The sequence below is a fragment of the Phascolarctos cinereus genome, unplaced genomic scaffold (genome assembly GCF_003287225.1).
Source record: "Phascolarctos cinereus isolate Bilbo 61053 unplaced genomic scaffold, phaCin_HiC Scaffold_3;HRSCAF=262, whole genome shotgun sequence".
Taxonomy (NCBI): Eukaryota; Metazoa; Chordata; class Mammalia; order Diprotodontia; family Phascolarctidae; genus Phascolarctos; species Phascolarctos cinereus.
The window spans coordinates 77,482,389-77,509,736 of NW_027555736.1; the positions used below are offsets into that span (position 1 = coordinate 77,482,389).

The 27,348-nt window shown below is 39.6% G+C and overlaps 1 pseudogene across 1 annotated transcript; it reads right to left on the bottom strand.

Moving 5' to 3' along the window:
* LOC110203755 (cytochrome P450 2C31-like) lies at window positions 1-27,348 on the bottom strand (annotated as a pseudogene). The gene is made up of 6 exons (XR_013485502.1): window positions 27,193-27,348; window positions 21,308-21,481; window positions 6,880-7,021; window positions 5,926-6,122; window positions 1,979-2,120; window positions 1-530 (listed from the first exon to the last, which is right to left on the bottom strand). The product of XR_013485502.1 is annotated as a cytochrome P450 2C31-like (transcript).

Here is a 27,348-nt window from a genome sequence, read left to right on the forward strand (position 1 = left end):
TATAATTCATACTTAAATTGTGAAGTACAGATTGTAAGTGCTAATAAGGTCACAGAGATATGGTATCTAAGTTGTGATGGGAAGCGTGGAGAGGAGTTCAATCAGTGAAGTTGAAGACATGAGAAGAAACATTCCAGGAACATGGAATTTCAGGGAAACAGGCAATTGGGAAAAATCAAGTCATGATTTTGGCAAAAGTCAAAGGGAGTATTAGATTATGCAAGAAGGGAATATTGGGCTGAAATCATAGAGGGCTTTCATTGACAGGCAACGGAATGAATGCAGCTTCTTCATAGCATGTCAGGAGCCTCTATGGCGATTGGAACTAGCGGTGGTCCTTCACATGTTTTAGGAAGGTAGAAAGCAGAATTCATAGGAGGGGGGCACTTTGCCAAACCCACTGGCAATTGGGGCAGTGTCAATATATTTTGGGTCAATGGGAGATTTCAAGATAAAATTCTGTAAGATAGTAGTAAAAAACAGAAATGATTCCATTCGAGCCAGGCTCTCACCAGCACATATCCATTTTCCTAAAAGAGACAAATACAAGGGTTTGATATTCAGAGACTTCTGACTCATATAGACCACTTCTTTGGACTTATAGGTAGCACACTAACTCTCAGTGGCATTGGGCAAAAGATTGCATGCATTCCTTTCCTCTCTGGTCCTTGACTAGTTTGTAGAGCCAGTTCCCCCTCAACAGAGAGGGAAGACCCTCCTGTATACCCTATCTAAATCAATTCCCCTGAACCAGAGAAAGTCCTGGGATTTATCTTCAGAGGAAAGGAGTCATTGCTTTAGGGAGAAAATAATCACTCATTTATAATCTCAGGAACTAAGTTTAGGGCTAACCAGAGAGACTGCAATGGGGAAAGGTGACAGAAAAATTATCAAAGTTCCTTTTGGGAACCTCCTGTCACCATTCTGGACAGAAGTACCTCTGGAGTCTACACCACAACTTCGTGGCCATCCAGCCACTTGTCTTAACTACTCACTCCTAGCTCTAACCCAAGTATTATAATCAACTGAGCAGGGCATGGCATTGGAGACCACAATGTCAGGGATAGTTAGTTATCTGACAACATCCGTGTCTCCCAGAACTAGGCTTGGCTATCACCACATTACCTGATAACTAATAGGTTCCCCCAAGAATTGAAGGGGAAAGGACAAGACAGACCATCATCTATAATTTTGTACCAATGGATCCCCATTAGAATGTACTTAACTAGGAAAGGTGGGCTCCATGTGTCCCAGTCAAGAGTCACGTTTCTACAAAATCATAAACTCTAGGATTACACCTTGGGTGACCTTAGCCATAATGGTAGCTAAGTAATGAGCCTTGAACATTACCCAGTACCCTTTCTTTCCTTGATAAAATACAAGATTATACCATACCAACATAAAAGCCTGGAAGACTTTATCTGAGAAATAGCTCCAGGTTGAGAGTGACTGGGAGGATAAATTTTAATATGGGTTGTTAAGGGAATTTAGTTGGAGGTCTGGATGCAAAACAGAGTGGCCACTCAGATCTACCTCTTTTTTGGAATAAGCTCAGACAACTACCCTCAAACCCAACTGATTTAGTTGACGAACCTTGGCCTAAGGAGAATTAGAAGAATGATGTATTATAAGGGGCAGCTAGGTGGCACAGTTGATAGAGTTCTGGCCTTAGTGTCAGGAGAACCTGAGTTCAAATCTGATATCAGACACTTGATAGTTACTACCTCTGTGACCCTGGGCAAGTCACTTAACCCCAATTACCTCACCAAAATGAAAAAAAAAAGAGAGAGAATATGGTAAGACCATAATGGTCACTTAATCCAACTCAATCTTTTGGCATATAAGTAAACTGAAGTCCAGAGAAATGAAAAGATTTGACCAAGGACACACAGGTAATAAATAGCTATGCTGAATCAAAACACAGGTGCTCTAAGTTATCAATCCATCTTTGATGCACATATTTAGATGAATGTCTTACCTAGGGAAGAAGGTATGAAATGGTTGCTCTTCTTAAAGTTGCCACTTTCATCCAGGAAGTGATGTGGGTCAAACTAGTCTGGATTGGGGAACTCTTCATCATCAAACAGAACAGAAGATAATACTGGTAGTATGGTGGTACCCTGAAATGAACAGATACAAACAAATAATGAAAAAATAAGAACCATAGACTGTTAAAACAGCAAGAGAACTCAGAACTATCATCTAGTCAAAACCCCTCATTTTGTAGCATGGAAAGAGCCAAGATTTTTCTAAATGCTTGTGCTGATCATAATTACAAAGTCTGCAATACTATGGGGAGAGATGAAACTGAATTTTGACAACGTGAGGGGCAGAAGCAGCACAAATGAGTAAAAGACACAAGGAGGCAGATCGCAGGTAAATAAAAGTTAATAAAATAACTTTTGACCATTGGATCCATCAAAGAAGTAAAGTACTGCCTGGGTAAATAATAAGCACACCAAGTTCAAGCTGATGCCAGATGATCTAAAGAGGTAGAAATGAATTCCTACCTCTGACAGGATGTTGAAGAATAAAATAATGTCACACAGAAGAATGAGGCAAGAGCTGATAAACAAATTGGAAGCTCTTCTTGAAGATGAAGAAATTGGATACTCTAGGTAAGAAGCCTTGGCTTGTAGTCTAAAGAATGGTAAAGTAGGTTCACTGATATTATTTGATGAAATATCCCCGAAGTAGAGAATAGTGCTAGTCATTGACTCCCTGCAGATGGACACTGAAACAGCTGTTTGCTGACAATGATAACAATAGACAGGTCTGCCATATTCTCACAGCACATATCAAAGGCAAAATGGAGGAACCTCCAAGACTTCTGAATAGGGATGAGTACTAACCAGCTCTGGTGATTCACAGGGGCAAAAACAGTACCTCTATAACCTGGAACCATTTCCAAAGTTTTTGACATTCAGGACAAAAAGAACCTAAAAAGTTAAGAGCACAGATGGTGTATTCATTATGGCTGGATTCAGAAGCAAAAGATTCAGAAAGGAAAGGCAGATTTCAGAAGTGGACATCTTGTAAGATCGTGTTTCAGAATGGGATTTGGATTTCTGGACCACATATTCATTAAAATACACGCATGATGGACTCCTAGCCAGGACTGGAATAATTCACCCAGCAAAGAATGGAATTGATTTGTTACAAATACAGTCAAAAGGCTTTTTAAATGCTTTAAGTGTGGCTAAAAACAGGTGGATTGGAGATTTTAAGACAAGGAAACAAATTTGACCTCAAAGTTATAACTAGGACTTGGTATGATGAGATGTTTAACAAGACAGAAGTTCTGGGAAAAGTTTCTCTTGTTTAAAAGAAACAGGATAGGAAAGAGGGAGGGGTGGTATATATTAAGAAGATATACTCATATGAGGCTATTTAGGAAGCAGAGGAAAGAAGATAGATGAGAAACATCTAGGTAAAGAGAAATGGAGGCAGCATCAAGAGTGACATTGTCTTGAGAGTATACAACAGCCCACGTGGAGAGAGAAGAAGAAGACAGGGAATACAGAAGACACATTATAAACCCTGGTGGTTAGACATGATGTAGCAGTGATGAAAAACTTCAGTTATTCATTCAGATCCTTGAATTTCCTTTCTGTCAAAAACAGGGCAATTCATAATTCCTTGACTTTTCTTCATGACCATTCCATCCTGTAATTACAGTGGAACAAAAAAGGGAAACTCTTTTATTGATCAAATTCTAACCAGCTGAGAGGAACTTGAATAACATAGATGTGAATGTGGCTCTGTACAACCCTTGGGGCACAACATTTTTCCTCTGAAGGGATCATTTTATGTTGTAGGGTATGCCATCACACTTGGCACACTTTCTGTGCACACCTATTAATTGTAACAATGGGAATTTTTGGGAAAGTGACCAGTCCATCTTAGAGTTTATTACACAGTCAACTAAGTGGCCCAATGGATAAACTCAGATGCACCTGCTCCAACCCCAAATACTCACTAGCTGTGTGACCCTGGCCAAATCACTTACCCTCTCTCAGACTCGGTTCCCTCATGTGTAAAATGAGATAATAACATTGCCTACATGTCAGGGTTATTCTGAGGATAAAAAGAGATAACATTTGTAAACTGCTTCACAAACCTTAATGCTAGCTTTTATTATTATTGCCAAGAAGTACAAGAGTTGTTTTCTAAAAACACAAAGGAAAACAATCCTGACAATGAAAGATAAAGGAACATTCTCTAAAGATACCAATGTGGATAAGGTAGCCAGGTGGTGCAGTGGAGAGACTGCTAGACCTGAAGTTAGGAAAACCTCAGTACAAATCCAGACTCTCACACGTACTAGCTTCATGACCCTAGGAGAGCCAGGTGCTCTCTCTATGACTTAGTTTCCTCACCTGTAAAATGGGGATAATAATAATATCTACTCCACAGAATTGTTGTAAAGATTCAATAATATCATCTATGCAAATCAAATCTCAAAGAACTTGGTAAAAATAGATACTATTATTATTAGAGGGAACTCACCAACCAACTTAGATTTTTCAAAGACAAGGACGAGTAAAAGAAGCATGTCACAGTTCTATAAGAACGACAGAAGTGGTTAAGCCCAGAACAAACAGAGGCTAGTGAGGCTAAAAAAGGGCAACAAGAAGGTGTTTTTTTTAAAACTATGTTGTAGAAAAGAGGAGGATTAAAGAAAGGATAAACCCACAACTCAGAGGGTAATAGGATGAGGATGACAAGTGACAAGAAAAGATACAGAAATTCTCACTTTTTCTTTTGCTTCTGAGTTTTTTTTTCTAAGGGAAAGATCTTTGAACTGAAAAGTATAAAATAAATAAATATGTGTGGCTGATAGTGATTGAATACCCCAGAGAAGTAAGGAGAAAATAAGAGAGAACCTAGACACCTGTGCAAGAAAAATAAAGTGAAGAAAGTACAGTTCAATTGACACTCACCATCTAGAATACATTTCTAAAGAGAGCATTAATCTAGATAACGAAGGAAGGAGGAAATGACTCCAGATAAGGAAGTAGAGGTCAACAAAGATCTGGAGTGGAATCATCATTTCTTTTTTTTTGAGTCTTAATAAACTGGTAGAGGAGGAAAATGCTGTAGATAGCACTTACTTAGATTTTAGTGAAGCATTTGATAAAATTTTTCATGCTCTTCCTTTGAAAATGATGGAAATATACAGGTTAGATGATCATACAATTACATGGGTGAAAACTGATAACTAACTATATACAGAGGGTAATTATTGAAAGTTCAATGGCAGCTTAGAAGTAGACACTGCTATACTGTGAGCTCTTTAGCTCACAAATAAGGAGTATTCATTCTGGAATCATATTTTAGGAGAACATTGAAGAGCTGGAGGCTACTGAAGAGAAGGCAACCAGGATGGTAAGAATAACAAGTCCATGCCATGTGAGGATGGGTTGAAGAAAATAGGGATATTTAAACAAGAGAACAGAAGACATCATAGAACAGGAGATATAATAGCTGATTTCAAGTATTTTATGAACTGTTTTTAGAAAGAGAGAGTAACTTTGTTCTGTTTTGTTTCAGGATTCAAAACCAAGAGCAATAGGCTAAAGGTACAAAATTGCAAACTTGAGCCTAATGCAAGAAAAAAAAATTCCCTCAAATTAGGGATGTCAAAGATTAGAATGGAATTCCACAGCATTCCATTGAGAGGTTTCCCCTCATTGAAAGTCTTTAACCAAAGATTGGATGATCACAAGGTTAGCATACTATAGATGGGATTCTTTTTCAGATTGAGGATGGACAGTATGACCACTGAAATCCCTTCAAATTCTGAAATTCTATAACCACTTTTCAGGGATGTGGGTTGACCTGAGGTTCCTTCTAACTCTAAGATTCTATACTTCAAAAGGAGAGAGTATAAAATCTCATGTTATAGTGAGAAACACTTCTGACCTTGGGGACAAGATGTTGTCTAAATTGAACATCTTCTGTCTCTGCATGGGGCAGAGACACAGACATACATTGGCATAGGTCAATGCATCGTTGTATCTCATGTACCACAGCATTGGCGTTAGGCATCTCATTTCTGTCCTCCATGCAGGGACTTCAATTTCAGTCAATCACACAATTAATTTCTTCATGAATTTTTCCTGTCACAATATGAATGAAAATTGATTTTAAAAGTAGGAACAAAAACTGCCTTCTCTCATATTTTCCCTGATTTTTCACCAAGAGCTACATTGGTAAATAATGCATTTGACCCTCACATTCTCATGTAGATAGATAGAAAGATGATAGATAGATAGATAGATAGATAGATAGATAGATAGATAGATAGATGGATGAAAATTCCATTTTAGTCTCTTAAGCCAGCTGAGAATCCCTTGAGGTACCTATGCCCCATGCCCTGAGGACAGGCTCAAGTTATCCTTAAAATAATGCAGGCCAAGCAGCAGTTGATTAAGGAAATGAGGAGAGGTCTCAGTCCTGACCTGTTGCAGAACTCAATGTGACCAACCATAGGCCCAAGGTACTTCCCTGCATGGCTGTATGAGTGACAGGAATCCAGAGGTACCAGCTCCTTCTATGGTCAGGCAGGATCAAGAAGCTATCAGGAACTAGTGCCTCTCAATCATTCAGTTCCTCCCAGTTCTATCACTGGGCTCCAGTCTCTATCCTTATCACTATCTCTATGCCTATCTCTCAGGAAAACTCACAATTACATACCACTTAACTAAACACCATGGAGGTAGTAGTGGAGAAGGAGGAATAAGTAAACTTGAACCTGTAATGATTTAAATATATTAAAGTGACAACAGAAAATTTCCAAGGAAAGTCTCAAAAGGACCATGAACCCCTCTCATGCTGACTAAATGACAGATGTGCATTATCGGCCTGTAATAACACCTGTTATCTCATGGTATTTCAGGAGAAGCAGGAGTCCATATCTCTGGGTGGTGCTTGTTGTCTCTCTTTTTGCAGCAAATAGATCAGCTGCATTACAGACCAAGTTTTCAATGGTAAATTCAGACTGTTGTTGTTGCTTTTCCTAGGAATACTTTGGTATGATTAATTGAAAAGTAAGGGAGGCAGCAGGGCACAAGGGAAAGCATGATAGATTTGGAGGAAGAGGACTTTGGTTTAAATCTCAGTTCTGATTTTTTTTAATTTTGGGGGGAAGGCAACCAGGGTTAAGTAACTTGGCCAGGGTCACACAGCTAGTAAATGTCTGAGGCTGAATTTAAACTCAGGTCAAAGAGAGAAAGTAAGAATGAAAAAGGAAGAAAGGAAAAAGAAAGGAAGGAAAGAAAGGAGGAAAGAAGGAAGGAAGAAAGGAAGGAAGGAAGAAAAGAAAAGGAAACAGAAGATAGTGAAAGGAAAGAAAAGGAAAGAAGAGGAAAGGAGAGAGAGGAGAGAGAAGAGAGGAGAGGAGGGGAGAGGAGAGGAGAGGAGAGGAGAGGAGAGGAGAGGAGAGGAGGAGAGGAGAGGAGAGGAGAGGAGAGGAGAGGAGAGGAGAGGAGAGGAGAGGAGAGGAGAGGAGGAGAGGAGAGGAGGGAGAGAGAGGAGAGGAGAGGAGAGGAGAGGAGAGGAGGGGAGGAGAGGAGAGGAGAGGAGAGGAGAGGAGAGAGAGAGGGAGAGGAGAGGAGAGGAGAGGAGAGGAGAGGAAAGGAAAGGAGAGGAAAGGAAAGGAGGAAGGAAAGGAAAGGAAAGAAAGGAAGGAAAGGAAGGAAAGGAAGGAAAGGAAGGAAAGGAAAGGAAAGGAAGGAAAGGAAGGAAGGAAAGGAAAGGAAGGAAGAAGGAAGGAAGAAAGGAAAAGAAAGGAGCTGTGTTGCCAACTGGGCATTTTCAGTTGAGTCCCCAATGAGGCAGCTCCTACTACTACTCACGGTAGGTTGTTGTTGTTTGTCCTTCCTTCTTGAAGAAGACTATGACATCAGGGAGGTGATGCCATGGCATGCAAGTGAGTTGCATTTAAGTGAGGGAGGGCTGTGCAAAGTCCACAACCTCACTCTCTCCTCTGGAGTCATCTGGGTCCATTGGCAAGATACAGATCAGGACAACTGGAGATGACCTTGGATGCAGTAAGATTATGTCATCTCCTTTGATTTTCATAACAACTAAAGGAGATAAGTACTATTATTAGCTCCCTTTTACAGAAGAACAAACAGAGGTTGAGATGTTAAGGGACTTGACCAAGGCCACAAATCTATGTAAGTGTCTGAGGCAGGATGTGAACCCAGCTCTTCCCGATTCCAAGTTTGGCACACTATCCACCATGCCATCTACCTGCCCAGGAGATGAAATTGAAATCTTTGAACATAAATACATAAAATATCTTCAGTAAAATCAAGCAAAACAAAATGAGTATACAATTAAATGTTCTATTGGGTAGTACATAAGCGTTAAGGAATTCAGAGGGATGTGGTATATAAGCTGGTCTTTAAGGATGGGTAGTATTTCAAGAGGGGAAGATGAAGAGTGGGAGGAAATACCTTGGGGAATAGGAATACTTCACAGGAGCAAAAGCACTGGGCAAGGGACCTGAGTAATGTTGGGAGCAAAAGCTTTGTAATTCATTTGTATTAAAACCAAAGGGAGCAGTTAGAAATCAGTCCGGAAAAGTATATTTGCCCGGAAAAGTCATGGAAGGCTTTGAATGCCAGGCAAGAGAATGCGTATAATGTGTGCACAGGACAGCGAGAAGGTGCTACAACTGCCAGTAGAGGGGTGTTCCTTCATGTGTTCTTGGAACGTAGGAAGCAGAGCCCATAGGAGAGTGGCACCTGGTTAAACCACTGGTGACTGGGGTGATGTCAATGTCTTTGGGGTCAATGGCAGACTTCAAGGTGAAATTTTGTAAGACGGTGGTGAAAAAGAAAAACAATTCCATCTGAGCCAGGCTCTCCCCAATACGTGCCCTTTTTCCTGAAAGAGACAGATGGAGATGATAAGCAGAGACTTGGAAGTGAGTCAGGAAACAGTCAGTGAAGTCCCAAGGGTCACGGGCTCTGGGGTTTCTTGATATTCCTTCACTTTCTCCAAAGTCACCCAAGGCATGAATGGTTTTTTATTAATTCATGATGAATTCCTGGGAGAAAATGGACTAGAGATGGGGGGGGGAACTGTAGACTTAAAAAGGGAAAATAGTCACACAACTTTTTGAGGAGGGCCTGGATACACAAGGTAAGTCCTTACTCTTGGATTCAAGTAGTATTTCAGAAGAGGAAACTGATCAGGTAGGCAGAAGTCACTGAGGCAAAGTGTGGAAGAGCAAAATGGTAACCTCTCTTTTCACTTCCCTCAAACCTCTAAAATCATTTTAGATCCCACCCTCTGTCCTGAGGGCCTCCTTAATACTTTACTGGAATAGAATACTTATGTAAAATGCTGAAATAGTAAAATACTGGGATACTTTCACTGGATAGAGCACTGCACATGGAATCAGGATGAACAAGTTCTAACATGACCTTGGACACATTAGTTGTGGGACCCAATCAAGTCACTTTCCTCTGCTCACCCTCAGTTTTTTCACAGATAAAATCAGTATGACAATATCACCCTCACCTGTATTCATGGAGAGCTGAGAATCTGACACTCTCACTTAAAAGCTCCATTAAATATAGAAATTTCTGACCTTGATAGTCAAAATGTTTCTGAGCAGATGATAGCGTAGGAGGCAGACCCCAGGGTGATGGTGAGGTCACAAGGCAGTCCTAAAGAATAGGAAATATTGGGAAAGAGAGAAATTTTAGCCTTAGCTTGAAATTAATTTTCACTGAAAGTACAAGAGAATGTTACTGTGCACGCCAATAAATCTAGAGTACACCTTAGTTGACACTGTTAAAATTTCAAGCACTTATACAGTGTTTAATCACCAGATGGCATTATTTATCACTAGCTTTATCTTATTGATGAAAAGAATTCAGTTCTGTTAAGGCCCACTGGGATACAAAGAAATGGTATTTAAAAAGTCCAGGCCTTCAAACTGCTTACAATCAAATGTAGGAGGTATTGTGTATATAAATAAGTATATATGAGATGTTTATATGTGTACATACATGCACACACAGATGATGAAAGGTAATTTCAGAGGGCAGCTAGGTGGTACAGTGGATAGAGTGTTAGGCCTGAAGTTAGAAAGTCTCATCTTCCTGAGTTTAAATCCTCCCTCAGGTGCTGAGTAGCTGTGTGACCTTAGGTAAATTATTTAACCCTGCTTACCTCAGTTTCCTCATATGCAAAATGAGCTGCAGAAGGAATTGGCAAACTACTCCAATATTTTTGCCAAGAAAATCCCAGATAGGGTCACAAAGAGCTGGACACAAATGAAACGACTCAGCAACAAAATTTAGACATTAGTAGCATGGGATGGGGAAGATAAAAAGACTTCCTGATAAAGGCAGCATTTGAGCTGAATCTTCAAGTAAGTCAGGGATACTCTAAGTGGGGGAAGTGAAGACCAGCATTGTGAGTGAAGAATAGCAAATAGGACAGTATGGCTAGACAGTAGAGGATGTGGAGAGAGGAGGAATGTGCAAGAAAACTGAAAGAATTAACAAGGGTTAAGGTTGTGAGTAGCTCTTAATACTATACAGGGGAGTTTTTACTTAATCCTAGAGAAAATGGTAAGCCATTGGAATGGTGAGCAAGTTAACAGAAGGAAGCCAAAAAAGTCATACCTACACTTGAGGAAAAGCACTTTGGAAGCTGTATGGAGGATGGATTGGAATACAGATTACTTAATTATCATTTATTATTATTATTTAATTATTATAATTAATTATTATTAATTAAGAGATTACTGCAACAGTCTATGTGAGAAGTGAAAAGGATCAAAATAAGGTAATAATGACATGAGACAGATCTGAACTCTACTGTGAAGGTAGAATCAACAAGACTGGGCAACTGATTGGATGTGAGGAGTCAGGGAAATTAAAAAGTCAAAAATGACACCGAGATTGAGAACCCAGTGATTAGAAATAGGGAAGTTCAGAAAAAGCACAGTTTTTTGCTTGTTTTTGTGAGGGGGGAGGTGATGAGTTTTGTTTTATACTTGTAGAGTTTGTGGTACCTACAGGATATCCAGTCTGAAATGTCCAAAAGGCAGTTGGTAATGTGGAACTGGAGCCCAGGAGAGAGACTAGATATACAAATATAGTCAATCCTCAGTCCATACTTTAATTTTGTGACTCCAAGCACTAGCATGATTTTATGAGTAACCTCATTTTCACTTTTGTGTTGGCCACCATGCACATTTGTGGCTATGTGCAGTCCTACTAGGTACTTCACTGGTCTTGTTAACCCTATCATTGTAGAATAAAGAGTTTCCCATGCAGTAACTGCATGTTTTCATTGTTTGCCTTTAAAACTCAAGTTTTGTGTTACAATTAAGACCCCAAAGTGTAATGGAAGTTCTTAGGGCTCTAAGGTGATGTCAAGATCTTGCTGGTCTTAGTATCTTCAATAGCAGTGACTTAAACCCCACTACTTCTCTCTTGGTGTTCAGCGAAGATAGAGGGGTTTGCAGCAGTATCGTGTAAGGTACAATACCACTTCACCACTATCTAACACTGGAAAGTAAGACTCAAGTTACAAATGTTTTAGTTTCAAGAATTTTATTTGTTGTATAGTATTTTTGGTACTATAGATATCATGTGTTATGAAAATAGAATACTGTCTGAAATCTATGTGTTTTTTTTCACTTAGATGTTAGCGTAAAAGGTCACAGACTTGTAGGGAATTACTAGCAAGAGAAAGTTTTGCATGTTACAAATTTTATTTTAGGGCAGCTAGGTGGTACAGTGAATAGAGTGGCAGCACTAGAGTCAGAAGGACTGGAGTTCAAATCTCCACCTCAGACACTAGCTGTGTGACCCTGGGCAAGTCACTTAACCCTGTTTGCCTCAGTTTCCTCATCTATAAAATGAGCTGGAAAAGGAAGTGGTAAGCCACTCCTGTATCTTTGCCAAGAAAACCCCAAATGGGGTCATGGAGACTTTGAAATGATTCAACAACCAAATTTTATTTTGTGTGCTGGATTTTGTGGGTTATTTCATGGTTATCATGTTAGGAAAAGTGCATGTCATAAGAATTAATATTTTGTTATCAAGAATTGTATGCAGAAAAGTATATTTTCAGCGATCTTTCATGAATGATTACAATTTTTGGTGGTTACAGGAACCTAACCCCCATTTCACATAGTTTCAATACATCAATGTTTGCATTTTTAACTTTCATACTGTTTTCTAGGAGCATAACCACTGCAAAAGTTGAGGATTTTCTGCATATCTTGCAGTCATCTACATAGATATAATAGCTGAATCCACGGGGAGCTGAGGAGATCAACAAGTAAAAGTAAAGGAAAAAAAAGAGAAGAAGGCTGAGGTCGGAACACTGGGGTACTCCCACAGTTAGTGAACTGAAGATCTGAAGACAGAGAACTAAGGCTGAATGATCAAAGAAGTAGGAGGGTGAATGGGTGAGAGAGAGAGAGAGAGAGAGAGAGAGAGAGAGAGAGAGAGAGAGAGAGAAGGATGAGTGAAGAAAGGGGGAAAGAGGCAGAGAGTAAAGAGGAGGAGAGAAAGAGAAAAAAGAGAGAGTCACAAAGACCCAGGGAAAAGAGAGTTCCCAGGAAGAGAAAATGTTGGTCAGCTGTGTCAAAGGCTACAGAAACATCAACAAAGATGAGGTTTAAGGAAAGCAATTAGGTTTGTCAATTAAGAGAATGTTGTTAACTTTGGACAGAGTGGTATATACTTGTTGAGTATACAGTTACTATTGTCCTTTTCACTTGTGCTTGGCTCTCCATAATCCAGTTTCCTCAACTGTAAAATGAGAACAATGTCATTGATCTCTCAAGGGTTGTTGCAAAGCTCAAATGAAAAAACATTTCTGAAGCATTTTTGTCATAATGCTTGGCACAAAGGTACCTAATAAAAGCTTGTTCCCTTCTCATTCACCTCCCCCATCTAGTCCTTATCAAGTCTTGTCCAGTCTATCCTCACAACATATCTTGCATCTATCTTCTCTTCACTCACAAAGCTACCACTTTAGTCCAGGCCCTCACCACCTCTGGTCTGGAGTACTGCATTAAACTCTTAATTGGCCTGCCTGCATCCAGACTCCTTTCTGATTTGAACTTCACACAGCCACCAAAGTGACATTCCTAAAGCACAGGTCTGACTAGGGCACTCCCCTCCTCAGCAAGTTCCAGTGGCTCCCTATTGCCTTTCGGATCAAAGTTTCTTCTACTTAGCATTTGAAGCCAGTCACTACTTGCTTCCACCCTACTTTTCTAAGCTTACTAACATTACTTACTTTCAGAAAATCTAAGGTCTAACCAAAGTGGGCTTCTTGTTTCTTAAACATGACTTTCAATCTCTTATCTCCAGAGCTTTGCATAGCCTGCCTTCCATGCCAGAATGCCTTCTCTCTTATCAACCACTTCTTAGAACTCAGACATTTCTGTGAGACTTACTCTAAATGTCCCCTCTTACAAGACGTCTTCTCTGCTTGCCTCAGCAGTTTGTGCTTTCCTCTAAACCCCAACTTTTGGGGATTTATTTTGTATCGGGTTAGTATTTATTCCTCTGTATGAATCCTTGACCTCCACTTCCATCCTACATAGCAGAATGTAAAATTCTTGAGGAGGGCTGGGACAGTTTTATTTTTGGTTTGTATCTTCTATGCCTGGCACAGTGTCTGGTATACAGCAGACATTTAATAAATATTCATTCAATTGAGCTGATATGTAAATTTTCTCAAATTTCTTGTAAGGCTACTTTTCTACATCCCTCATTTTATCTGGATTCTCTGCCCTACATCAAGCATAAACATACCTAATCCCTTGCTAATGGTGTCAGACACTGGGAAACTTACTCTGCCAGCACATGTATCTCTGTGACCAATCAGAGCTTTCTTAATTGCTTTATGTCCATGTAACAGGATAGCACGCTCAGAACCCAAGTACAGAGTGAATACTGGGACATAAGTTTTTGCCAGCTATAACAGGAAATATAGAAGGCAGTTTGATCAATTTGATAATAAATTGGATTGACCTTGGTAATCTCATTGGAGAAATTTTCGACTCATAAACAACTCCATCATGATATCTTTGACATTTACACCAAAAAGAGTCCAAGGAAGACATGCACTTTGCCTAGAAAGCAAATGTCAAAAAGCCAAAAGCTGTGGAGTAACAACCAGCAGAATGACTGCTGACCCTAGAGCAGGGTCTTCCTCTTCGTCCTTAACTCTGCCTCTCATAATATCCAGTTTCCTTTAAAATACAGCCCATGGGAAGGATTTCCTGATGTGCAAAGTGAGTTGTGTTTTCTCTTTCTTTACCAAATTATAATGTATCTACTTAGTTACTTATATGATACATTCTTTCATTAGAATCTAAGCTCCTTGAAGGCAGGGTAGGGTGTGTGTGTGTGTGTGTGTGTGTGTGTGTGTGTGTGTGTGTGTGTGTGCGTGTGTGTGTGTGTGTGTGTGTGTGTGTGTGTGTGTGTGTCTTTATACCTCTGGTACTTAGCATAGTACCTGGCATATGGTATGTGATTAATAAATGCTTATTGGATCAAATGGGAGCAACTGCTTTTGCTTTCAATGAAGCATTGGGAGGATTAAGGTTAGGGAAGCAGAAAGGTATTGGTGGAGAAGCCTCAGAGCAAGGCATGTATTATAGTCAGAGGAGTGAGTAAGAGGAGAGGAAGTGAAGGCAATGAGGTTAGATAACTTTGGCCAGCAGTTTGTCTGGGGGAAAGTTGCATCCATAACTTGCAATATATCTCTAAGACTATGTCCTGGTCCCTCTTCTCTCTAAGCTCTTTCATGGTGAACTCATCAGTTCCCATGGGTTTAATTGGCATCTCTATGCTGATGACTTCTGTATCTATATATCTAGACCTAGTTTCTCTCCAGAGCTCCAGTCCTACATTACCAACTGTCTATTGGATATTACAAAGTCTGTGTTCCAGAACCAACTGAAACTCAATGATACAGCCACCTCCTCCTCATTGCTTCTCACTTGGGCCATTGCAATGCCTACTAAGTAATCACTCTATCTTGTACTTGGAGACATTAAGATTTATGGTGATGCTCTCTCAAACAGCCTGACTTCCCAATACCTCAATCTCCTCTAATTCTATGACTTACCCTTGCATTCCACTTCAGCCACACACAAGGTTAGTCATACCCTGGATCTCACCATGACCCACAAATTGAAAGCACTAACATTCCTCTAACAATAACCTCCTATCATACCATTATCCCCTATGTCTTATCCCTCCAAAACCTATCTTTTGTACCCACTGCAACACCTAAAACTCATTACTTTCTCAGACAATTAGCCCTGCTCCTACTCATATTTTGTTGAATACAACTAGAGGAAGTAGTAAAACTAAACAGACTTGGTAAATTAAAACCTTATGTTTCTAACTTCAACTGAGCCTTCACTGTAGTGAAATAATCCTTTTATTCCTCCTTAATTGATTCTCTATCCAATTCCTCTCAGCAGCTAAGCCAAAACCTTCCATTCTCTCCTCAAGTCTCTCACATTTCCCTCTATCCTTTGTCAGCTACAGAAAGTAAAGGATCTTGCCTCTTATTTTACTAAGAAAATTGGTAGACATCTCATTTAGCATGAGCTACCTCTTCTCTTCTTTTGATCTCAAAATTCAAAATGTCATCTCCCTGCTCTGCCCTCCTTACTCTCAGTCTCTGAAAATCAGCCAGCTTTTCTTCTTGTCAAGGTCAAGCTCTATATATGTGCCCTTGACTCCGTCCCTTTCAGTTTTCTCCACAGATTGCAATCTCTGTTCGTCTCTCTCAGCTTCAAGTCTTTCTTCTCCAATTCACCTGCCTCTCAGTGTCTAAAGAGATTTTTACTGAAGTGTAGGTCTGACCATATTACCCCTTTACTCAATATACTTCACTGTTACCCAGGGGATCAAATATAAAGTTATTAGTTGACATTTAAAGCCCTTCACAACCTGGCCCCCTTCAACCTTTTGAGTCTTCTTGTACTTTACTGCTCTAAATTCACTCTGCAATTCATTCTACACTGGCCTACCTGCCATTCCTCATAGTCCCTTTCCTGACATGATGTATTTGAACTAACTGCTTACAGTAGAATTCTCTCCCTCCTTCCCTTTGCCTCCTGGCTTTGCTGGTGTATTTTAAGACTCATTTCAAATCTCACCTTCTGCAAGAGTCCTTTCCCATTGCCAGTTCCTTCTTATCAGCCACCGATAGTACCTTCCCTCTGAAATTACTTTCCATTGATAATCTGTATGTATATATGTAAACCTCTCCCTGTCTCTGCCCCTCTGTCTCTCTCTGTCTGTCTCTCTCTCTCTCTGTTCCTCCCTTCCTCCTTCCTCCTTCTCTTCCCTCCCTCCCTCATTATTTTCCTGTCTCTCCTATTTGATGTGAGCTCTTTGAGCTTAATTGAAGCTTTTGATCAATTGATTGAACTCTCCCCCTCAGTAGCTATCCCAGCATCATAGGATCATAGGTTTAAAGCTGAAAGGACCTTAGAAATCATTTAATACAGATCTACTTTTAGATATTCAATTCAAATCAGTAAATATTTCTTAAGTTCATATTATGTACCAAGTGCAATGTTGGGCACTAGCTTTCTTTAGATAGTGGTCTCTGGAGGTAAACAAAGGCTCTGGAAAGATGAAGACATGTAGAGGAACTGATACCTTGATCACATCCTTTCTCAGCTTCCTTCTCAAGAGACTTCAAGGAATTTCCTCTTGGATGAGACTGTGGACTCTCTAGCTCAGTTGAGCTGAAATCTCTTGCCCAGTGGGAGAACGAATTCACTCTCTATTCTGATGTTCTGGGATATTCTTATCTTATTCTCAAATTTCTGTTTACTTTTGGATTGGATAAATGGGTTGTTTGCTACTTACTCTGTGTGTTGGCCTTTGTGTAACTGGTATTTGGTGAAAAGTAAGTGAAGACTTTGGATATAGGTTGGGGCACTCATTCTCTGTCATGTAATATCAATCAGGAGAACAGTTTGAATCTAAAGTTTCCTTAGACTAAAAATACTTCAGCGAGTAGATGGGTATAATTCTACCTTAGAACCTGCTCTCTGAAGAAAGCAGAACAGCTAGCCTTGTGGTACCAATCTGTCTGCCTGGCAAGAATCAAATTCTCTCTGGGAGAAGGATAGGTAAGGGTTAGTCTAAAAGTATGTATTTATGTCTCCCTGTAAGCCACATTTAAACAAATTATGTGGACACACACAACCTACAAACAGATACTTCCCAGGCAAAAGGATTTATTGATATTCTTAGTATCTAAGTGCAGCATATTTTCAATAATTGGAAGAGGAGTAGGCCCACGTGTGAACTTTCCTTTCACATAACCCCATCTCCATACTGAAATGAGAAGCAGACAGAGTACCAGGCCAAGAGCAGATGGCTCCATGGGAATTTTTCCTTACTGCTACAACACTGGAGAGTTTAGAATCCAAAGCTTATGAGAAACACACAGGAGCTCAGCAAGCAAACAACTCCTTGTTGTCTTGGACAATTCTGGCTTTACTTCCAATGGACTTTGACCTGCTGGTAAAGATAAAAATGTGAGAGAGTCCTTTAATTTATTTTGAATTTTTGATGGAGAGTACAGTGAATAACATGGTAACAAACTGTCTCTGAGAAATGGCCTTTCATTCCCTCATCATTTTTCAATAATAAAGTTATTTATTTGCAACAAATTATTGAAGCAGGGTACTAGCTGCAGGTGGTAGACAACAGAAAGGTGTAAAAAAAAACAACCTCTATTGATATTTTTTGCTTTTATATCTTACCTTCCTCTCCTCCATAGAGAGTCATCCCTTAAAACAAAGACTATAAAGGGGGGGATGGGATGGGAAGAATCCATTCAGCAAAACCAACAGTTCTGGCAACATCTGCAGTGTTCCATACCTGTAGCCTGAACTCTGCAAAGAAGGGAAGGAAAATTTATTTTTCCAGATCTAAGCTTGATCTTTATAATTACACAGTGTTCAGTTTAGGCTTTACGGTCATTGTTCTTTCCCATTTACCCTGTGGTTTCATTATGCATATTGTTTTTCTGGTTCTGCTAACTTCACTTTGCATCTGTTCATGTAACCTCACACTTCTCTGTATTCTTCATAGTTATCATTTATTAAAGGTACTGATAGTTTACTTCACCATGTATCACAACTTATTAGCTATTAGCCAATTACTGATACCTGCTTTGTCTCCATTTCTTTACTACAACAAAAAGCGCTGCTATAAAGATTTTTATGTAGTTGGCATTCTAATAGAAGAATGAATTCTCAGAACTGTCCCCAATGGCTATGGGCCACTATAAAATGTGACATTTATTTTTTATATATGTTTTTAAAAGCAGTCTCCTGATCAGTTTCTATTTAAAATAGATTTCTATTAATAACTTTTGTTTTTATATCACCTATATTTCCCTCCCCCAGAGAACAATCCCTTACAATAATAATTTTTAAGAAGGAGAAGAAGGAAAATATCCACAAAAGTGCTAAACACATGGAAAAATCTGAAATAATATGCAATATTCCGTGCCCATGGATCTTTCCCAAACTCTTGAAAAAAGTGTGGGGGAGGGGCAAGGTTGCTTCTTAAAATTTTGTAATATTCATAGTCTGTTCTGTTTTATATTTGTCCTTTCCATTAATGTTAATGGTCTCTACTTAAATGAATACTTTATTTAAGGAATATTGCCTACACAGTTATACCTAGAGAGGTGAAATGACTTGCCCCAGGGTACACAGGTTCCCAGATTCCAAAGCCAGCTCCACTTTAAACTTCATTGCGTTGCCTTTAAGTTAGCAATCTCATGTTGTTGTTGTTGTTGTTGTGTTGTTGTTGTTTTTATGCCATTGAGAAAAGTACTCTATGGCCATAGAAATGTGTTGTTATAAATCTAAGGCTGTTCTCTTGAGAAAGACACGTGATCAGAGATTTGGAGCTATCTAGAAGGAGCATTAGAAGTCATCACTTACCATTTCCTCTTTAATCAGGACTTCGCCTAAGTCACAGAGCTAAGTGGGCAGGCAGAGATGCAGATGAATATGCTCTGACTCCAGATCCATACAATTTTACCTTATATCAAGGACCAGCCACTCCCTCTTAGCAAAGGGGCAAAGACCCTATGCACTGACTTGTCTACTTCTTTGCCATGCCCTGTTCTCTGATCACTGTCCCTCAGAGTGTGGGATCCACACCAACTTCCCGCTAATTCAGATGCTAAATAGAAGCTACTCTATTCTCCTCCCCAAGACCAGGTTTCACCAGCTCTGCTTTTCTTCTTTTTGTTTCAGTATCTTCACTTCCTTCTCACACATCCGGATTTCTGAACTACTTCCACATCAAGAAATATCGACCAATAGGACCAATCTTGCCTTTGACCTTAATCCTGGGGCTTTAACTGGTCTTCTCCTGAAGTCTATCAGCTAGGTAGTAGAAAAAGAACAGAAGAGAACGAAAGACCACAGAGAAGGGAGGGGAGAAAGATTAGGAGAGTGAAGGGAGGGATGGTGTTCATTCGTTCCAGTCATAGTAGCCCCTGCACTACATTAAACAAACTACCTTCCCAAACATCTAATGGGATTTTCAGGTGGAGAAACCTTGATCTAGTTAATCATGGTGTCATGGAAAGAACTCTGGGGTCTAATTCATGAATCCTCAGACCTTGAAGGGACTTCAAAAGCTACTAGTTATGACCTCCCTGTCAAGCATTCATCTGTCTTCAGCTTGCAAACCTTTGATGATGAAGAGGTCACTATTCCCTTTAATCTTTTTTGGAGAGCTATAATTATTAGGAAGTGTTGGCTGTCCTGCATAGCTTCATGTCACTTTCAAATCTGATAGACATTTTATGCTTTCATCACAGTCGCTAAAAAAAAAAAATTGTTGAACAGTGCAGGACCAAGGAAAGAGCCTTAGGGCCCTCCATTAGAGATCTCCATTCTAGCTGACATCTTCCTATTAATGATTATTCGTAGTGTGTGGTCATTCAAGCTGTCCAGAATCTATTTAACTGCAGTATCACCTAGCCCAAATCTTTCCATCTTGTCCCCAAAGATAACTTAAGGGATTTTGTCAAATATGTGTGTGAGTGTGTATGGGGTGGGGGGGCGACAGTATTCCCCCATCATCATGGAGCCATCTGTTATTATTTTCCTTTTTTAATTTTATTTTATTTCTATTCCAACCTCAGACACCAAAAGCAAACAAGCATTTCCATATACAAGGTAGATCAGGAAAATATGATTGTGTATGGTTACACAAACGTCAATTACATGGGGCTTGCTTTTTAAGATCATAAAATATGTCTTACGTTTAAAACTGTACTGCTTTGTCTTCCCGAACTTCCTTTTGTCATCTTCTGTGCATTTTCTGCTAAATGACTCTTCTTTAGGGTAGAGTAACACTATCACTACAGGCATGCCTCTGGTTTAGTTCATGAAAAGTTTCCCAGGCTTCTATGAAATTGACATTCCTTACAAAACCAACATAGGACATTATATATGTATACTATGAGTTTCTCAGCCATTTCTCTTGATGGGTACTTCCTTTGTTTCCAGTATTTTGGTAAAACAAAAAAAAAAACTATAAATATCTTTGCCCCTTATTCTTCTTCATCATTTCATCTCTTTGGGGTATTGTCCTAGTAGTAAAAGCATATGCATAATTTGATAAATTTTGGGGTATAGTCCCAAATTGCTTTCCACAATGCAAACAATCATTTGACAGTTATGCTAACTGTGTTAGTGTTTGCATGATGAGTTTGGAAACTAGATTGCAAAGGGCTGAGAGTGAATGAAATCATAAGGGGAAACTGTAAAGGGAAGTCATTTCCAAACGAGTCCCCTACACTCCACTGTCTTTGAATAATCCTGATATGTCCTGCCCAGTGCTCACTGCCTTCTTCAAGACCCAGATCAAAACCTAACACTTCCAAAAGGAAGCCTTAGGTTAATCCTCCCCAAATACTACATTTCTTGCTAATTCCAAATACCTTAATCACTTCAATCTTCAATTTATAATCTATTTCAGTTTTCCTTACAAATTCCTGATAATTATTCTCTTGTCCTTACATGTGCTTCCTTCTTTCTGTTGGGTTAGAAATTCCATTAGGATTAGGACCCTATCTTCTGATTCTTTTGTCTGCCCCATTAGTGCTCTGACCACACTCTGATTACTATATGATTACTTACTGCTCTATGTTTGTGAATATGAGTGTCAGGGTCTAATACACAAGCCATTTCACCTACAAGAACTGAGATTCAGACCTCCTGCTCACACTCTACCGGCTCCATTTTCATCAGGAAACAGTTAATGAAGTCCTGAGGATTGCTTGGGTCCAGTGTCCTTTGGTGCTCCTTCACGTCTTCCAAAATAAATTCATGTAGTAAATCAAAAATTTTAATTACTTTGTGATGAGATCCAGGGAGATAATGTATTAGAGATGGAAAAGAATTGACCTACAAAGAAGAATTTTATTTCATACTTTATTGGAAAAAGACAATAATTCTTTACTCTAGTATTTGGATAATGTTCAGAAGAGGGCTCTGTAAGTGTAGGATAAATGCCCTTTGCAAAATAATGACTTTTCTCATCATTTCCTATACAAACCTCCTAAAATATTTTAGTATTCTGCTCCTTGGTTTCCTTAGACTATGTTGGCCTTTACTCTGAATCCTTACTTCCAATAGAAAAGTTCTCATCCTTTCTCATTATGAGGTCTAGAGATTACTGCCACCCTTTTGTCCCTTGTATTTATCTATAAGTTGGTGGTAGCTGTTCATCAGTGGTTGCTAGCAGTAATGGGAAAGATGGACCTCTTCTCCATAATGATTTATCCTCTTCATGAGAACTGGAGAGATTGGCCTAGAAGGGATTTGGAGATGAGGAGGACACTGCTATTCCCAAGGTCTTGGACTCAAGGGCCTGGGCTGTCTCCATCAGGATCACAGGAGAGATAGTGGTCAAGGTAGTGGTTATATTAAAGAGGCCCAAGGATAGAGTCTTGTAGATATTCACACTTAGGAGACTGAACAGCTACTGAGCAAAACATAAGGAAAATCCTTGGACTCCCCAAAATGATCCTGTAGGAAAGCCTTTCACCCCTAGAATTGTTGACCAAAGGTAACAGAACCAATGCTGCAAGCTCTGCTCCCTCTGAAAAGGAATGAAAATACATAAAGTATTCCTGTAAATGTTCCTCACCATGCTGCCTCCTCACAAGATTAGCATGAACTCATTAGCAGAGCTGCACTGCCTCTCATTTCTTCTCTCAGCAGTCTGGACCCTTCAGGGTTTCTAGGAATGACCACATGGCCATGGATATATTGCCACAACGGGATGGTGGTTTTAGACTACAGTAAATTAACTGCACCAACCTCAGTCTGCATAAGCTGCCAGGGATAGAAAGGATATTTCTAAGGTCAGGGGTAACAAAGTAAAGAAACACCAACCTTTGGTTTTTTTTTAACTCCTCCACAAGGTGCTTTGCCACTTCTTGGACTCGTTCTTCAATGCTCTTCCTCCCCATCCCAAAATTCTTCAGGGTCATGAGGGAAAATCAGCAGATTTGCTTCCATTTCTTTCTGTTGCTTAAACCAAGTCCTATAAAAGGGAGGAGGAAGAAGAAAAGGCTTAGACTCCAAAGTTCCTTGTAGCCCATGTCAAAAAGTCCATGCCCAAGGACCCTTCAACCACATCCCTTGTTCTAGGAAAAGAGAAGTGGGGAAGATATCAGTTTACTTTCTCCTCTATCAATATTGTTTCCTGTTCCATCCTAAACATCATTTTCCTTCATCACAGTCACAAATACATCAGGTGGCCCTACACCCATATCTCCTTCCGGGAAATGAAGTGGCCACAAAGAGGGAGAGGACAGGCAATATCTATACACACACACACACACACACACACACACACACACACACACATATATATATATATAATATATAATATATAATATATATATATATATATATATATATATATATATTATATATATATATATCTCCTACAATCATTCAGTGTCCCAATAATATAATATAACATTATATATATATATATATATAGTATGTATATATATAATAATAAATATATGTGTGTGTATATATGTATGTGTGTGTATATATGTGCATATATATATGTGTATATATGTATATATATAATGTATATATATGTACACACATGCATACATATACACACATATATACACATACACACTCACATGTACGTATATATATGTGTATACACACACACACACACACACGGGACACTAAATAATAATAATATAATATTTTATATATATATGTGTGTGTGTGTGTGTGTGCGTGTGTGTGTATGTATGTATGGGACACCAAATGGTTATAGAGTAAGTTAGTTTGTAGCTGTGCTTCATTTGACCCAAGGAGCCTGAAGGATGATAATTTTTTTTCTGGCTAGACTGAAGTTATAGTCTCCCTACTTCACAGAGGGATGAAAGAGTGAGAGTCTCTGTTTCTTGTCTTTTTGTGGATTACTAGGTGGCTCAGACTCATCTTCACGCATTCAAATCCAGCCTCAGGCACATACGATTTTTCACAGTGGGCAAGTCACTTAATCCTGTTTGCCTCTGTTCCTCATCTATAAAATGATCTGGAGAAGGAAATGATAAAGTACTCCAATATCTTTGCCAAGAAAACTCAAACGGGATCACAGAGTGTTGGACTTGACTGAAATAACTGAACAAGAGGCATACTTAGTAAGAACAGAAAGATACATAAGCTAAGTAGCAATCCCTATATTAGATGGCTTTCTTAGCTTTCTTTTTTTTTCCCTAAGGAAAGATGCTATGTGGGCTTGCTATTTAATGAGAAATGATTGCTTAGTCAAAAGAAATTTAACAATTATAAACAGAATTGTAGTTAATTTGAGCCTATGATACCTTTCTCGTACACACATGATATGCACATACTATACTTCAATATGTCACGTCCTTCTTTCCCTGAATACATTATGCCTTCCTACCTTCAAATATCACCCTCTGATTCCAGACGTACAATGAGGACTTCACCTCACTACCCTCATTCTGGGAACTATACTTTTGCCTATGATCTTATTTCCATAGGACCTTTATCAGGATCAAATTCTTCACCCTCTGCTTCAAGATCCCTCATAATGGAACCCTTGAAGAAGAAAGTGACTGATATTGCTTGGAATGGATTTTAATTCATGTTGCTTTCATTAAATACCTTTCTGAGAAAATAGAAGCTAATGCCATGAGCCCCCATAAGATCTGTTGCAAAGTTTAGATCCCCAACCAAGTGTTTCTACTCTCTCTTTCATTGATACCGATCTCAAAAATTGCATTCACTAACACATACTCTTGATCTCATAACACGACTACTCTGCTGCTGAAGTAGCTCCTCCCCTACCTCAGAATCCCCTCAAAAATAAAAAAAAAAGAAAGAAAAGAAACTCCCCTTCAATGCAGGTGAAGAGTTGAAGAAAGGGCTTGGCAAAATGCTGCTTGGGAAATTTTAACCTTTTCCCATTGTTCTGAATCTGATTTCACTGAATCATAGTCTGTTGTAGTCAAAGGATCTTAGATATTGTCCAGTCCTCTCCTTTCATTTTATACATGAAGAATCTGGGAAAGAGTAAGTGACTCACCTAAAGTCAAGAATGGTTGAGTCTCAAACTAAGCATAGGAATCAGGAATCCTGACCAAAATCCTGGATTCTTTCCACTCCAGACAATGAAATGAAATTAAAATAATAGGAGAAACACCACCATTAATGCTACCGTAGACACATCAAACTGATTACTTCCAACCTTGAATTCATTGTCTTCCTCACCCAAACCTTTCTTTCTTCTGTCCTTCCCTATTTCTGTTGAGGGAACTACCACCGTTTCAGTCACTCAGGTTCACAACCTCAGTGGGATCCTTCATTCTTAACTCTTCCCTCACCCTCACACCTAATTAGCTGTGAAATCATTTCCTACTCTACATAAGCTTTCTTTCATTCTTTTGGGGGTTTTTTGTGAGGTAATCAGGATTCAGAGACCTGCCCAGGGTCACACACCTAGTAAGTGTCAAGTGTCTCAGGCAAGAATAGAACTCAGGTCCTTCTAACTCCAGAGCCATGGCTCTATCCGCTGTGCCACCTAGCTGCCCCTACATCAGCTTTCACAACTGTTCCCTTCTCTTCATCCATGTGCTCTAGTGCATGCCTCCATCACTGTTTTCCCTGGAATGGTGCAGTATTCCTGTCTCCAGTCTTCTCTGTCCATTTCATTCTCCACATAGGCAGAGAGTGATTGGACTGACCAGCCACAGTCAGACACACTGTACCTTGACCCTGACATAGTGATATCTCACTGGTCCTTTTCAAGCACAAAAGACAACAACCAAAGTGATTTTCCTAAAATGATAAGCTGAACATATCATTCTCCTATTCAACAAACTCTGGTTCAATATTACTTTCAGAATCAAATACACATAAACTCCTCTGCTAGGTTTTTAAATGCGTTCACAACCTAGCCCCAACCTAGCCTTTCAACCTTACTGTACATTATTCCCCTCAAAGCACACCATGCTGAATGGGGCTTTTAGCTGTTCCTCATACATGGTGCTCCTCCCTAGTATTGTACCCCAGCCTTGCCTCAGTCTCCTAGAATCCTCAGCTCAGCTCAAGTGCCACCTTGTAAAATCAGTCCTTAGGTGATCTCCATATCTGCTTGTGTCCTCACTTTACATCCATTGTGTGTGTGTGTGTGTGTGTGTGTGTGTGTGTGCTATTTATGCATAAGGCTACATAAATAAATATATATATATATCCATATTCATATATATGTAAATGTACATGCTCTCTCCTCCCCACCCCATTTAAATATAAACCCCTAGAGGGCACTGATTAAATTCATGTTTGTCCTTCCTTCTCCCAACACTTAACCCAGTGCTTGGCACATAATATGCACAAATCTTCCTCCATCTCATTTCACTCTACACACTCTATACTCCAGTTCCTCCCACATGGGACTCCATTTTCCATTTCTGTACCTTCACACTAGCTCTCTCCTTCCCTTTTCCTTCCCCCCATGGCTTTAATGCTTTCTTTCCTCCTAGTTTCTTTGGTCTTTTTTAATACCAAGCTCAAATTCTACCTTTCAAAGGAAGCCATTTCTGACCTCCATGGGCTGCCATGTTGTACTGCTGATTTATGTCAAGGCTGAAGTCTAATAAGATTTTCCAAATTTTTTTTCAGATAAACTGCTTTCTAATCACCAAAGCAGCTAGGTGGAACAATGGATAGAACACTTGGCCTGTCGTTGAAAGATCTCACTTCAAATCCAACCATAGATGCTTACTAGCTAAACTAGTCATTAACCTCTTTTTGCCTCAGTTTCTTCACCTGAAGAGTAATAATAGCACCCACCTCCTGCAGTTGTTACAAAGATCAAATCGATAGTATTTATAAATCATTTAGCACAGTGCCTGGCACAAAGTAGGTACTGTATTTGCTAGTTTTTGTTGTTGATTCATTCATTCATTTCTCATCTTGATTTACTCAAATGTCCCTACTACAAGTGTTCTACTTTTGCTGTAGCAAAGAAATGTGTTTGCCTTCTCGTCAGTTATCAGGAGTTGTAATGAAAAAGGTTATCAGAGACTTTGGCCAGGCAAGAGGTGATAGAATGCTGTGAGAGAGGGATTTTTGTCCAAATTTTAGCTATGGTAGGCTAAGCAAGATGACCTATTCCAGAAGTAGCCGGATTATTAAAATATTAAGACTGTTTTAAAAAGTATAGATGGGGGGTCAGAGCCAAAATGGCAGAGTTAAAACAATGATTTGCTTGAGCTCTCCTCCAACCCCCCACCAAATGCTTATAAAAATGGCTCTAAACAAATTCTAGAGCAGCAGAACCCACGAAAACACAGAGTAAAAAAAATTTCCAGCCCAAGTCAACCTGGATGGTTGATGGGAAAGGTCTGTTTTCACAGGGCTGAGAGAGGAGCTCAGCTCACTGTGGGTCTTGCAGCAAAGACCAGGCCTCAGTGAACCTGGAATGGCCTCAGGGGACTGAATCACTAACCCACAAATGCCAAAGACAACTTAGATGCTCAGTAGGAAAGGTCTGTCAGAAATGGGTGAGAGAGGAGCATGGGCTGGCCCCAGTCCTGGCACAGTCCCACAATGCTGGCTGCTTCTGGAGCCCTAGGCCTACAGACGATGGGTGGATCAAGTGGCTGATTAGAGGGGAAATTGCAGGGATTGCTTTTCTGGTGCTGAGGAAGGATTCTGTTGCTTTGCTCCTGATTACATGTGGGTCGCTGACATGGGCTGGTCAT